This window comes from Callospermophilus lateralis, chromosome 5, assembly GCF_048772815.1.
Source record: "Callospermophilus lateralis isolate mCalLat2 chromosome 5, mCalLat2.hap1, whole genome shotgun sequence".
Lineage (NCBI taxonomy): Eukaryota > Metazoa > Chordata > Mammalia > Rodentia > Sciuridae > Callospermophilus > Callospermophilus lateralis.
Window position 1 is genome coordinate 104,707,902 of NC_135309.1, and position 12,155 is coordinate 104,720,056.

Here is a 12,155-nt window from a genome sequence, read left to right on the forward strand (position 1 = left end):
TGGAGGAGACTGGTAGTCTTAGAATCTGCCTGAGCCTAACAATCACCCGGAAGCTTTGTTTAAAAATTAGAGATTCCCGGGACCCACCTGGGAACTCAAAAGTCAGAACCCCAGGGAAGCAGCTTGGGAGTACACAGTACTCAGCACCCAGCAATTGTCAGTCACATGAGGCTAGGGTAGGAATGAGGCTGTAGAATAGCCAGGTGGAGGCTGAGACCTGTAAAGGCCAAACTTTGCCTGTCAGGAGGGGCTGTATCCTGCTACTTAGGGCTGGCCTCTGCTGGCACGCGACAGAAGACCTCAGTCCTGGCACTTCCTTTTGGACTTCTAAGGGCTTCCAGGAGCAGCTATGCAGAGATTCCCATAATCCTTAAGGCAGGATGATTTTGGGGGTCTTCCTGTTGAAACATGGCTAAGTTATGAAGTTATGGGGGAGGTATTTTTTTGTTAAGTTTTAGTTAAATTGATTTCCCCTTTACATGTTATATTCCATAAGTTTAACTAGATAAAGAAGGCTCTAACTTCCTTCAATTAAATCTGCATTTTCCCACACTGTATAACTTTGAAGTTACGTGATTACAAAGTTTTTAAAAGTTGCCCATTGTTTCCTCTGGCCTGACAGTTGCTGGGTGCTGCTAGACATGTGGACTCCCAATCTGCTTCCCTGGGGTTCTGACCTCGAGTTCTGAGGTGGGTCCTGGGAATCTCTTTTTTTAACATTTATTTTTTAGTTGTAGTTGGACACAGTACTTTTATTTCACTTATTTATTTTTATGTGGTGCTGAGGATTGAACCCAGCATCTCGCACGTGTGAGGCGAGCGCTCTACTGCTGAGCCACAACCCCAGCCGGGGAATCTCTATTTTTTTAAACAAAGCTTCTAGGTGATTGTTGTGCTCAGGCAGGTTCTAGAAATACCAGTTTGGAGAAATATCACTGTAGAAACCTGTTCGTCTGAGCCTGTGATATTGGCCCTGGCGGGGGCACACTCATCTCAGGAATACTTGGTTGTGAAGGGCTGTCTCTTTTCCACTGGACAACTTCCCTTCTTATCTTGACCTGTTTTGTCATTACAGACAGGCTCTTATCCTTGATAGAACCAAATGAGAGAGCCCTTTGTCAACAGGGTAGGGAGTCAGTTCCCTGAAGCCTTTATTGTTCAGAAAGTTTTATAGACACTGATTACTAAGTGCTTTAGGCATTCTCGGAGATATTGGGCTTTGAGCATTGAGCCTCTGCAGAGAAATGTTTTAAGAATATCTCACACTGACTTTTCTCACCTGTTTCCCTGCTTTGGCTCAGACCCTAGAGCTAATGAGCATCTCCTTCTGAACTAATGGATAACCAAAAGTGGGTACAGATGGGCCCCATCCTCCCCGGACCAGCTCTGTTCTGATCTAAGTGAATTGGGAGATTAAGTATCAGCTTTCCACATCATTATATCAGCATTAACCTCCACTTCTATAGATGCAGGATCCATCTCAGCTGCACCCTAGAGGCAAAGTCAGCTTATGAAACACACAAAATGAGAAATGGTTGGCACGATGGGATGGGCGCGGTATAGCGGGAAGCCTGGGCACCACAGGCCCAGAGGCAGGTGGGGAAGCCCTAAAGCTGCAGTGTGCGGATGTGGCACGTCATCTGCAGGGAGGAAGTTGAATTTCAGCAGTGTTGCGTGATATGCATTGGAGTCCTCACTGTCCCTGTACCTCTGGGGTTCTGTGGTCTGTTGTCAAATCTTGCAGTTCAGCAAGCCACGTGGCCTTGGCAGGAGGGGCACGCTGTGGAAGCTGAGTGTGTATCCATTCACTCACTTAATGATTGCACTGATCTGAAGACTGTTTTTTGAACCATTTTTTTTCCTCTCTAGTAAAGGAAAGCAAGTGCTATGAAACAAACGAGGATGTGAGATTTTTACCTGCATTTCACAGAAATATGCTTTTTCAGGGGAGGGAAACGATACAATTCAAAGACAGATGTAGCTACACGGGGCTGTTCTCAGTCCTGAAGTACTTTATGGCTCCTGGGTGGCATTGGTGTCTTTGTAACCACACGGTTTTGTTCCACACCCCAGGAAGAAACTTGACCCTCTAATAAAACCACAGGAGCCTTCTGGGATGACCTTACTGTTTCGTTCCTGGAGTGGTCAGATTCTGTATCTAGGTGGAAGGAAAAACATCAAGAAGGAGAGGCATGTGTCCACTTTATTTGAAATTTCTCAAGACCAGTGAGGGCTGCGTTGCTTGGGGAAGTAGAATCCCCCTGCAGTGCCATTTCCTTGTGCTCTAACCAGTTGGTCTTGAGTGCTAGGAACTGATCCAAGCCTCCACAAAACCAGCTTTGTGTATTTTCTTTTAAACAGAAATGGGCTTCAAAGGCCCCAGAGAATGTGAGGACTTGAGAACAGAGTTGGTGTTGGGTTATAAGCTGGGCCAGTTCCATCCTCTGTCCCTCAGAGCTGACCGTTAGCAAGCATCAGAATCACCTGGAAGAGTTGGTAAAACACAGATTGCTGGGCTCTCCGTCTCGGAGGCTCTGAGTCTCCAGTTCTGGTGGAGAATTGTGTTTCTAACGGATTCCTAGGTGATGCTGATGCTGCGGATCTGGGGACCACGTTTGAGAACCTTTGTGACCCAAGGCACTCATTGATCCCCGAGGGTGTGTTAAGTCAGGCAGACTCTATTCCTGAGGTGGGGGGCTAGGGTGATGTGTGCTGGTGGCAATCACCTCTCACTGAGGAACCTGCAATTTGGAAACATTGGTTCTTTGAGATGCTGGAGGGAGCCCTGGCTCCACCTCTGATCATGAGGATCTTCCTTTTGGTTCTATCACAAGCATCCAGGGGTGTGGCACTTTGGGTAGCTAAAAAGGGTGGTCGTTGCCTCCTTCCATCTCTTTCTGCTTTCTGGTGTTGCTGAAAGCCTCTGAACCATGCTTTTCTCCTATACCTCTCTCACTGGCCTCAAGATAATATCCAATTCTCCTGAAATAACTGTAGGGATTTTTGTCATCTGAAACTCTTCAGTGGTCACCAACCGTTTCTTTTGTGATTCACTCTGTTCTTGCTTCAGGGCATCTCATTTTGCTGTTATTCCTCTAGTATGGTCAACTCCAGCTTGTCAGGGCACATCTTAGCCCTCACTTGCTCTAGAGAGTTTCTTTTATCGCCCCTGGAATTAGCTGGTACTTCTGCAGAGGTTCACATTTCACCTTGTATTTCCCTTGCTTTGATTCCTATCATTTGCATCAAGATCAGGATTGCTACCTGTTTACTTTTCTTTGTGAACTATAAGCTTCCTGAGGGCGGGGAACCGAACATGTGTTCATTTGTGTGCCGCCAGGCATATAAAAGGTTCCTGGCACATAGAAGACTTTCTTAATTCTTCTGTGAAATAGATACTACAGCAGAGGAAACTGAGGCATGGTAGATTATGTACCTGGCTTATGATTGTCCTGTCACTGAGTCAAACTCAGGATTTGCTCCAACCCCTTGGCCACGTGTCACTGGCCAAGTCTTTTGCTCTGAGGCTAAAGATCCCTAACTGTGGTCTGTAATTCTCTATGGGGCCCATTAAATGATAGCCTTCTCCAAATTAACAGATGTGGCTTTTTCCTGTTGTTTTTCAGGTAAACTTGTAAAGTGACTGTTGAGTTTACAGCTGACCTGTCCCTTTTGCATTTCATTAAGAAGCACCTCAAACAGGTAAGAGGTTGTTTCCAAGGTTCACTTATGCCTAGGTGACTTGTCCCAGAATGGTATGAAAATGCACTCTGATGACCATCCAAAGCTGTCAATAATGAGAAAGAAAATCCTTGAATGTAGGATATCGTTTCCTCTATGAAAGGAGGAGAATGGTCCTCTGCCTCTGTTGTGAGTTACTGGAGATGTTTAATGGGTGCTGGTGAACTTCTCATCATTCAACATTCTTTCCTTTTCCCCTTCACTTGGAGCTGTGCTTTAAAATTCTGTTCCTCAAGCTGGGCATGGTGGCACACACCTGTAATCCCAGCAGCTTGGGAGGCTGAGGCAGGAGGATCATGAAGTCAAGGCCAGCCTCAGCAACTTAGTGAGGCCCTCAGCAACTCAGTGAGATCCTGTCTCTAAATAAAATATAAAGAGCTGGGGTTGTGGCTCAGTGGTTAAGTGCTTCTGGGTTCAATACCCAGACCCACCCCCTCACCCCCCCCAAAAAAAATTCTGTTCCTCATTTAACAACCACCCAAAAGTTTACCTATTATTTATTCGATCATCTGAATGAGAGGCACTTTGGAGTTTAGCCTTTTTCCAGCTATCTACTGAATAAATAACTGTTTATCTATCCCCACACAACCCCATGCTCTTGTCATAGAGAGCTTTGCTAACTTGTTTGTGCACATCCTTTTTCCTTTAGTCTGTGAGTTCTTTTCTCCCATCTCCCACCTAGCATGGTTCCTGACTTGGAACACATTTTCAATCAATAAATGAATGTTTGTCTGAGGAAAAAAAAAATGGCCTAGTAAACTGAACTAAGGCATAGCCCCCTGACACAGGGAATATCGTAGTGTGATTCTAAACCAATTAAGTGATTTGTAGAGTGCCTTATGGATTACCTGTTTGCTTACATTACCACACATAATTGAAAATTACCACAATATAGTTAAATCAATAGGAATTTAGATTCTTATCCCTATTGAAAAGTATAAAAAGTAAGGCTTTTTTTTTTTTTTTCTCATTATGTTTCTCCTGAATAGTGTAAGTGATGCCAGGTCATAGAACAGTGATGGATAAATGACAATCCATGGCCCTCAGCAACCCATCCTCTTGGCTGCACTCAGAGAGACAACATTGTTAACCAGACCCTGGAAGTCCCAGCATCCCAGCCGTTGGTGTGCAATAGGATTGAACATGTATCTAAATGCATAGGCAGGTAGGGAGGAAATAACTGACTTCCCCAATTTGGAAACCTAAAGGAAATAAAAATGTTTCTCAGTGGGTTGCGTACATGCTTGAAACAATCTAGATTTAAATAATTTAATGAAAAGCTTTAGATAGGTACATATTATTTTCTCTATACTTAGTAGGAGGGGGATACTAATTGGCTTGAGGTTGTAGAGCTTTATTCTGTGGAGTAGAAACCCCCAGGGTGGTCATTCACCTGAATGGGACCTGGATCATTTCAGAAGCTGGTGGGTGATCGAATTCACTGAAACCAGGGCTTGTACTTAAATCTAACCAAAGACTGACTACTTTTGCAAAGGAGAATGTGGCCTTGAAGTTTTGCTCCTGCCTCCTATCTTTTCATTCTGCTCAGATAGCAGTCTGACTCATTGTTCAGCCTTTCCAGTTGCTGTTTGGGGCCTGTGCAGCCCTGAAACAAAGAGAAAGTTGTCTTCCCATTTCTGTGTGTGCTCTCCACAACCTAATAGAGGTACCTGGCCAACAAACGCAATCCATGGTCCTCTACCTGGTGCTGAGTCCTAGCTGCATAGCCACCTGGAAGAGAATTTATGAACAACAAGCCAGTAACACAAATTTGACTCCCAGCTGACTCCCTTCATGGTCTTAAAGTTTCCTAGGGTTTGAGCAGAATGAAGATTTGAACTTTGCCCAGGAATTTCCAGTCTCCATGGAATCAGTTTGTCTATCATACTTGGAAAATAAGCTAACAAAAATGAAATTAAAAGGCCCAGATGTTAAAATATATGAGTGGGCTTTAGCCATCTTTGGAATTTGAGATATTCCTGAATATTTGTGTTGCACTATGCCTGAGGTGGCTGTGTGCAGGGCCCTTGTATCTGTGCTTCACCTTGCCCAGCACATGAGGAGTGCTTACCAATTTATAATGAGCCTCTAGGAGATGTCTGACTCTCAGTACCTTATGTTTTATAATATAGTTCTTCCAGGTTTGAAAAAAATCACAATGAGGTAAATCAAGAAGTTAGGTTATTGGGCTGGGCCCCCTCTCACAGGTCTGTATTCAGGCATACTTCACAGAGGTCTCTAGCTTAATTTTTTTTTTTTTTTTTAAAGAGAGAGTGAGAGAGGGGGAGAGAGAGAGAAAGAGAATTTTAATATTTATTTTTTAGTTATCGGTGGACACAACATCTTTGTTTGTATGTGGTGCTGAGGATCGAACCCGGGCCGCACGCATGCCAGGCGAGCGCGCTACCGCTTGAGCCACATCCCCAGCCCCTCTAGCTTAATTTTGGCTACTCGACATCATCCTACTTAGAACACCAAGAAGGAGTATAGTTCCTCAGTTCCTAGAGCTTCTGAACTTGGAATATGTCTTTTGGACATGTACTATGGTGTTATTCTTTCACTCAGTGAAATGTTTACACTTGCTAAAGATGGGACTGTGAGTGCCTCATCAGACAAATTTGTAAATCAGAGTGTTTTTAATAAAGTTGTTTTGGTATGTTGATCTTGATCCAAAGACACTGTCTTGCGTGGTCCCCTTATGTTGCAAGTAGGCTTTGGGAACAGTAGGAATAGTGACAACTAGTGGACTCAGCAACTGGTCCACTGGTCTTGGACACCAGTGTTATTATCATCCTGAGTTGTGATTGACAGTTTCTTTTATTGATGAAATGCTGGAAACAGGTACCAATGCTTAAATAAAGAAACAGGCTCCAATCAAGATCAGGTTTTTGGTGTTTTTGTTGTTGTTGTTTCTGGGTAAAACCTTAATGATCAGCTATAGTTCCTTAAAGAGGAAGCAAAATCTCCAAAATAGCCTTTCAAGTTTCAGTGCAAAGCTGGCTCCTTTATTGACATCTCTGGGAAAACTCTGCTGTGTTCCATTTCCAGATCTCAGTCGATGCATAATTTAGGAACCACTTTTTCCTTGGATCAGGTAACTTGTCAGCTGTAATTTGTTGGCTGGTTTGTCTTATCCACTGTAGGGGTTTTGTTGTTGATTTGAAAAATGTACAGGCTCTTTTTTTCTAGGAAAAGTTGATTTTCAGTAAAATACTTTGGACTTTTTACTTTACTGAACTAGAGGTGTTGTTTTAATCACTTTCATGGCCTCTTTTAGTTAGGAAATGACTTCCCCGTTCCTTGGGGTCCTTTTAGGGTTATGGTCCTGAGTTTAAAGGAAACTCTTTAGAAAGCTAATTAATAAAAGCAACTTTTCCCAATAGACAAAGATAGCGAAAAAATTTTCTCCTTCCATCTCTTTTAATGATAAATTACCTCCATTTTATGATTTCTTTTCCATGTAGATCATTCTTAAAATGAACAATTTCTGAAATTCTGTTTTCTCAGGTTCCTTCTTCAGATCTGGTGAAGCCTTGGTCTGCTTCCGTTAGCCTCACTCATGCCGATGTTTCCCCCACTTGGTGGTGGTGCCCACCTCTCTTGTATCTCTGTATCCAGTGAGAAGCCCTCTTCCCTTTATGGCTGCAATCTGGAAAAGAAAACAAATAGCTGAAGCTCCCATTGTAGCCCAGCAGGCTGGGGAAAATAGTTCTCATTCTCCTTATTTGTGGGTTCAAAGTGCATGTAACATTTTATGGGGGCGATCAGCCCTCCCAAGGTGCTGGCTTGAGTGGGCCTGTGTTTTCGCCTGGTGGACAATTAACCACACTGACCTCCTCCTTTGCTTCGGCATTTCTGGCTGAGTTGATGCTAATGCTCTGAGAAGGGGCTGCTGCTCCTTTGAGCAGAGCACCAGGCCAGGGTGGGGAAACATTTGATCTTGTTCAAAGGGGATGTCTGTGAAGCATGAAGATTGAACTGATTGTGACCCCACCCCGGGGAAGGAGAAGTGCCCGCTGGAGAGCAGGCCAGGAGGAAGAAGCCCCTGGTTACTAATCCCATTGGCCTGTGGGTCTTCAGGGTCTCATATCTGTTTAGAGGAGAGAGAATTGGGGTGGAAGGCAATAAAGCAGGCCTTAAATGAAAGGGGCAGGGGGTCATTTTATCTAATTTTGTGGTTGTTACAGAGGAATAAAAGACAGGAGATAATTTCATTAGCCCCTGTGAGATCTTTATTACAGTGATATGGCATTTTGGGAGGTGACTGTTTTCTTCCTGGTAAACCTCGAGTTAGGTTTCCACAGAGCCAAGGACGGGCAGGGAGCCACATATCCTTGAAGTCTCTGTGGACGGCAACGTGTAGCTGCTCCTGTCATAAGTGGGAGGCTGGGAGCTGCGAGTCCCAGTTTGTGACTGCCAGCTCCTCAGGCACAGGATGCTCCAACGGAACATGAATCCATCAGGCAGGTGATTGCGTCTAGAGCTGGGATGTTTGACCTCTGAGGAAAGCTCATTGGCCATCTGTTGCTGACCTGACTTGTTTGGGGCACGATAGTCATCCTGCACGTTCTCTAGAGCTGAGCATTGTTCAAAGCCTTCAGCCACATGATGGGAAATTAGCAGAGGAGGGGGAGCGAGTGCCTCGGTGCCTTCTGTTTGCTGAGTACTGTGTTGTTCACAGTGTAGGCTCCTATCTGCTGCTTTTTAAAAGCCCTGCTGGTTAGGCAGGTATTCCTATCCATGTGTACAGAGAAGGCAGTGAGGCAAAGCCAGCTCATGTGATTTGCCTCAAGTCTCCCTGGAGGGAAGTGGGGATCTGAATTCTATCCCTGGACTCATAACATTCAATTGAAGCTTTTTGTGTCATCATTAGAAGAAACGGGGGAGGAAGAGAAGGAGGAGAAGGATGAAGAGGAGGAGGATGCTAAGTTTTTTCTGAGATGGGAAGATGGTGGTGAGTGGACAGTTCTGTGTACCAGCCACCAGCTGGCACCATTCCCCAAGGCAGCTTGGTTTCTTTCTGAAGAGGGGCAGAGTGACCAGGGCAGGGAGACAGGGGATGGAGGGGATTGGCAAAGGGGAGTGGGGAGCTGTCAGTGTGACGGACTGTCCTAAGCATAGTGATGGTTGATTCCTTGAGTGCTTGTGATTGGGAGGGATGGCGGCACCCACTGCCCACCTCCCTCCATTCACGTTCTCACTGTCAGGTTGTTTTCTCGTCTTTAGCATCTCTTCCTCGACTCGTAAATTTCTGCTTAATATTTGTGAACTTAGCTCTGACAAAAAGAGAACCTCTGTTGAGATGTGATAATAAAAACAGTATTAAGGATTAAAATGTTAAGTACTTTCAACCATTGCTTAGGTTCATAGAGTTTGTATAAAAATCTGTTTTCCCCGTTGATTCAGGAGATATTTCTCCCCCTCTCAGTTGACCATGGAGGCTGTAGATCCCTCCCTTTCTGATGGGCATGGTGCTCTTAAGAACTCGTGGAGGTGAGAAAGTGCTATTTGTTTTCCTGAGATGTCGTGGTTTGTTGAGGGTGAGAGGTAGAGAGGGTAGATCTTCACTTGGTTCACTAATGCTTCCCCAAGTCCTGAGGAAGACTCTGTGCCCTCTGTTCCCTGGAGGCAAGAGTCCTCTTGCTTTGGCCCTGTGTGGTTCCTTTCCTTCAGGACTGTGGCTAATCAGAAGTTGGCTGCACTTCAGTGCCTCTTAAAAGCTTTTCTCTCTGGCTCTGTTCAGGAAGTTGAAGTGCAGTGTCAGAAATGATGTGAGTTGATGAAGAAGAAATAAACAAACTCAGGCAACATGTGAGGAAGGCTTGGCAGCCTGGCTGCTGTTTTGCTGTAGTTTTGATCGAAGGAACCAGATTTCCTCCACGTGGAAGGTTCCTGGGCCAAGAGGCCTGAGATATTCATGTCCGTTGGTCTTCCAGATTAGGGCACCACTTAGTCTAATAAACTCTGGGATGAAAACATGTGGTTTATGGTTGGCAGAATGGAGATAAGTCACATGGCTGCAGCCAGAGCTATACGAATGTGGAGTTAAAATAGCATCTGTTCAGGGGAGCAGAACATTTCAGAATACTTTAGTCCTCTGTGGACATCAATGCAGAAAGTGGAGAAGAGGAGAACTGGGAGGGACTTTGTAGAGCTTCTTGTCTGAGCCCCTTATTTCAGTTTGAGATCCTGAAGCACTTGGTGGAAGCCCTGTTAGGGTAGGCGCCCTTGTCTGTCTTATTTACTCACCTTCATATCTCTGCTCCCTGGCATGTATAAGGTGCTTAACATGCGTTTGTTAAGTGAATGAATGCTGGAAATGAAAATACCACTTCTGATTCCCCGTCTAGTGCTCTGAGACACATACAGGCTGCGGAGTCTGTAAGAAGGGGTGCCAGGTAGCTTTTATGTAGTTAAAATTTTCTTTAGATTACATATGGTTTAGAAAATGGAACTGTAATAAGATCTAACTGGTTTGTTCAGGTTGGTGGTGAGTTTCAGGGAGAGGCGGACCTACTCAGGCTTGGCGGGTGGGTGGCCACATTGCTCTGCACCAGGGACCCCTTCCACATTGGGTTCCGTGTGAGCAGTGCCCTGGGGACTTGGGTGCCTCTGCCTCCCTGGAGGAATCAGGATGACTGTGGAATATGTGGGCTGAAGTTACCCCTCTCCCTAAGCTTACCCTCCTCTGTGTCCCAGTGGCTGCAGGTGTGACTGCGAGGTCCAGGTGCTGGAGACTGTGGCAGCAGGAGAAGGGCTATGTTTTCTACAGGGTATCTGCTGTCCCATCCCATTTTGAGAACTTCAGTCCTGCTGTTGTGGGCCACAACCAAGGAAGCCAGGTCTTGCAGTGGGCTGTGCTTAGAAACCCACAGTGGGAAACCCGGTGTGGTCAGAGGCCACACCGCTGCTTTTTAGGCTGGCCACTTAAAGCCTTGCCGTTTGTTTACCTCCCTTATTTAACTTTCTGGTTAATTCACAAACAAAAAAGAGATTTATGATGACCGTTTAAGGAAGTTTTAAAATTTAGAATAATTATAGGAGATTAATTCAGGATTAAAGGTCGCTAAAGGGAATTTGTAGTCAAGAAAGTCTCTTTAAAGTCAAAAGTGCTGACCCGAGGAGACATCGCTTTTTGCCATTTGGTAGGTTTAGTCCACCTACTCTGGTCTGCCCTCCCCTCACGGCTGAGAATGTGTCTCTTTAAATGGACCTTCAGGCTTCACCACTTGCCTATGTTTTGGGGGAGACAGTACTTCCTCTGGGCACTGCTGTAGTTTGCATCTGGAATGTCCCTCAAAGGCTTGTTTATTAAAGGCATGGTCCCCAGCCCCTGGCACAATTGGGAGATGGTAGAAGCTTTAAGAGGTAGGGTTCACTGGGGGGATGTCCTCAAAGGGGATAGTCTCTTTCTATATTTATTTCTGGTCTTGCCTGTGAGGTTAGTGACTTTCTCTGTCACATGCTTCTGCCATGATGTGTTTCTTTTGTCAAAAGCAACAGGATCAACCAACCCCGACTGACGCCTCTAAAACTATGAACCAAAATAAACCTTTACGGGGCCAGGGGAGTAGTTCTTTGGTGGAATGCTTGTACAAAGCCCTGAGTTCAGTCTCTGGGAGCTGAAAACAAAGTAAGATAACCTTTCTTCACTTTAAGCTGCTTTATCTTGGCTATTTGTTATAGTACAAAAAGCAGACTAATTCAACTAACCATTTTCATGGGGAATTTCTGTGCTACCTCTGGAAGGATGGGGAACATGGTACTTTCTGAAACCCCCTTTCACTATTTGCCTGACTTCTGTTATCTTTGTATGAACTCTTCTTTCTCCCTAGAAAATATATGGTAGACAGCCCATCTCCTGGTGGTGCAGAAAACCAGCTGTAGTCAAACACTGATTGAAGACTGCTCAAAGAGCCGGTTGGGTTCTGCCTTTTGCTCTGTATTAAAGATCACAGGGCTTCTTGATGTAAAGCTGGAAGGCTTTCTGCAGGCCAGAGGTCAATCGGAGCAGGTCTCCATAGCAGCAAGAAGAGTTATTACTGTTGTCTGGGTTATTAGGACTTGAACAAAAAGAGCAAACTTAAACTCGCTCAGTGGCAAGTGCTTTGTTTTTCTGTTGAGAGGCTTTGAGAAGTGATTTTGAGGCAGTGTCCTTATAGTGTGGAGTTCTCGTGGTGGCTATTATTAGCACTGAGATAGTTATGTGTGAGTTGGTCCTGTTGCGTGGTGCTAGCAGAGTGCTTGGGAAGAGTATAGTAAATATTTACTTGATCCCAAAATATCCTATGTGCAAAACCCCTATAAATTAGAAACAAATTAAGAATACATATATGCTGATAGTTTATTTGAAAAAATGTGGTTTCATTCATTCATTTATATATGGGGATTCTTTTCATCAGGATTCTTGAAGG

The 12,155-nt window shown here is 44.7% G+C and overlaps 1 protein-coding gene across 2 annotated transcripts in view; it reads left to right on the forward strand.

The window, feature by feature from the left end:
• Positions 1-12,155, forward strand: part of Lhfpl2 (LHFPL tetraspan subfamily member 2) — a 146,632-nt gene that overhangs the window by 8,940 nt on the left and 125,537 nt on the right. Inside the window, exon 2 of one of the 2 annotated variants that reach the window (XM_076857093.1) lies at positions 3,627-3,702. The exons of the other annotated variant lie outside the window; for it this stretch is intronic. The gene's annotated coding sequence lies outside the window, so the exon portion shown is untranslated. The remainder of the gene's footprint in view (positions 1-3,626; positions 3,703-12,155) is intronic. 2 annotated transcript variants of the gene reach the window in all.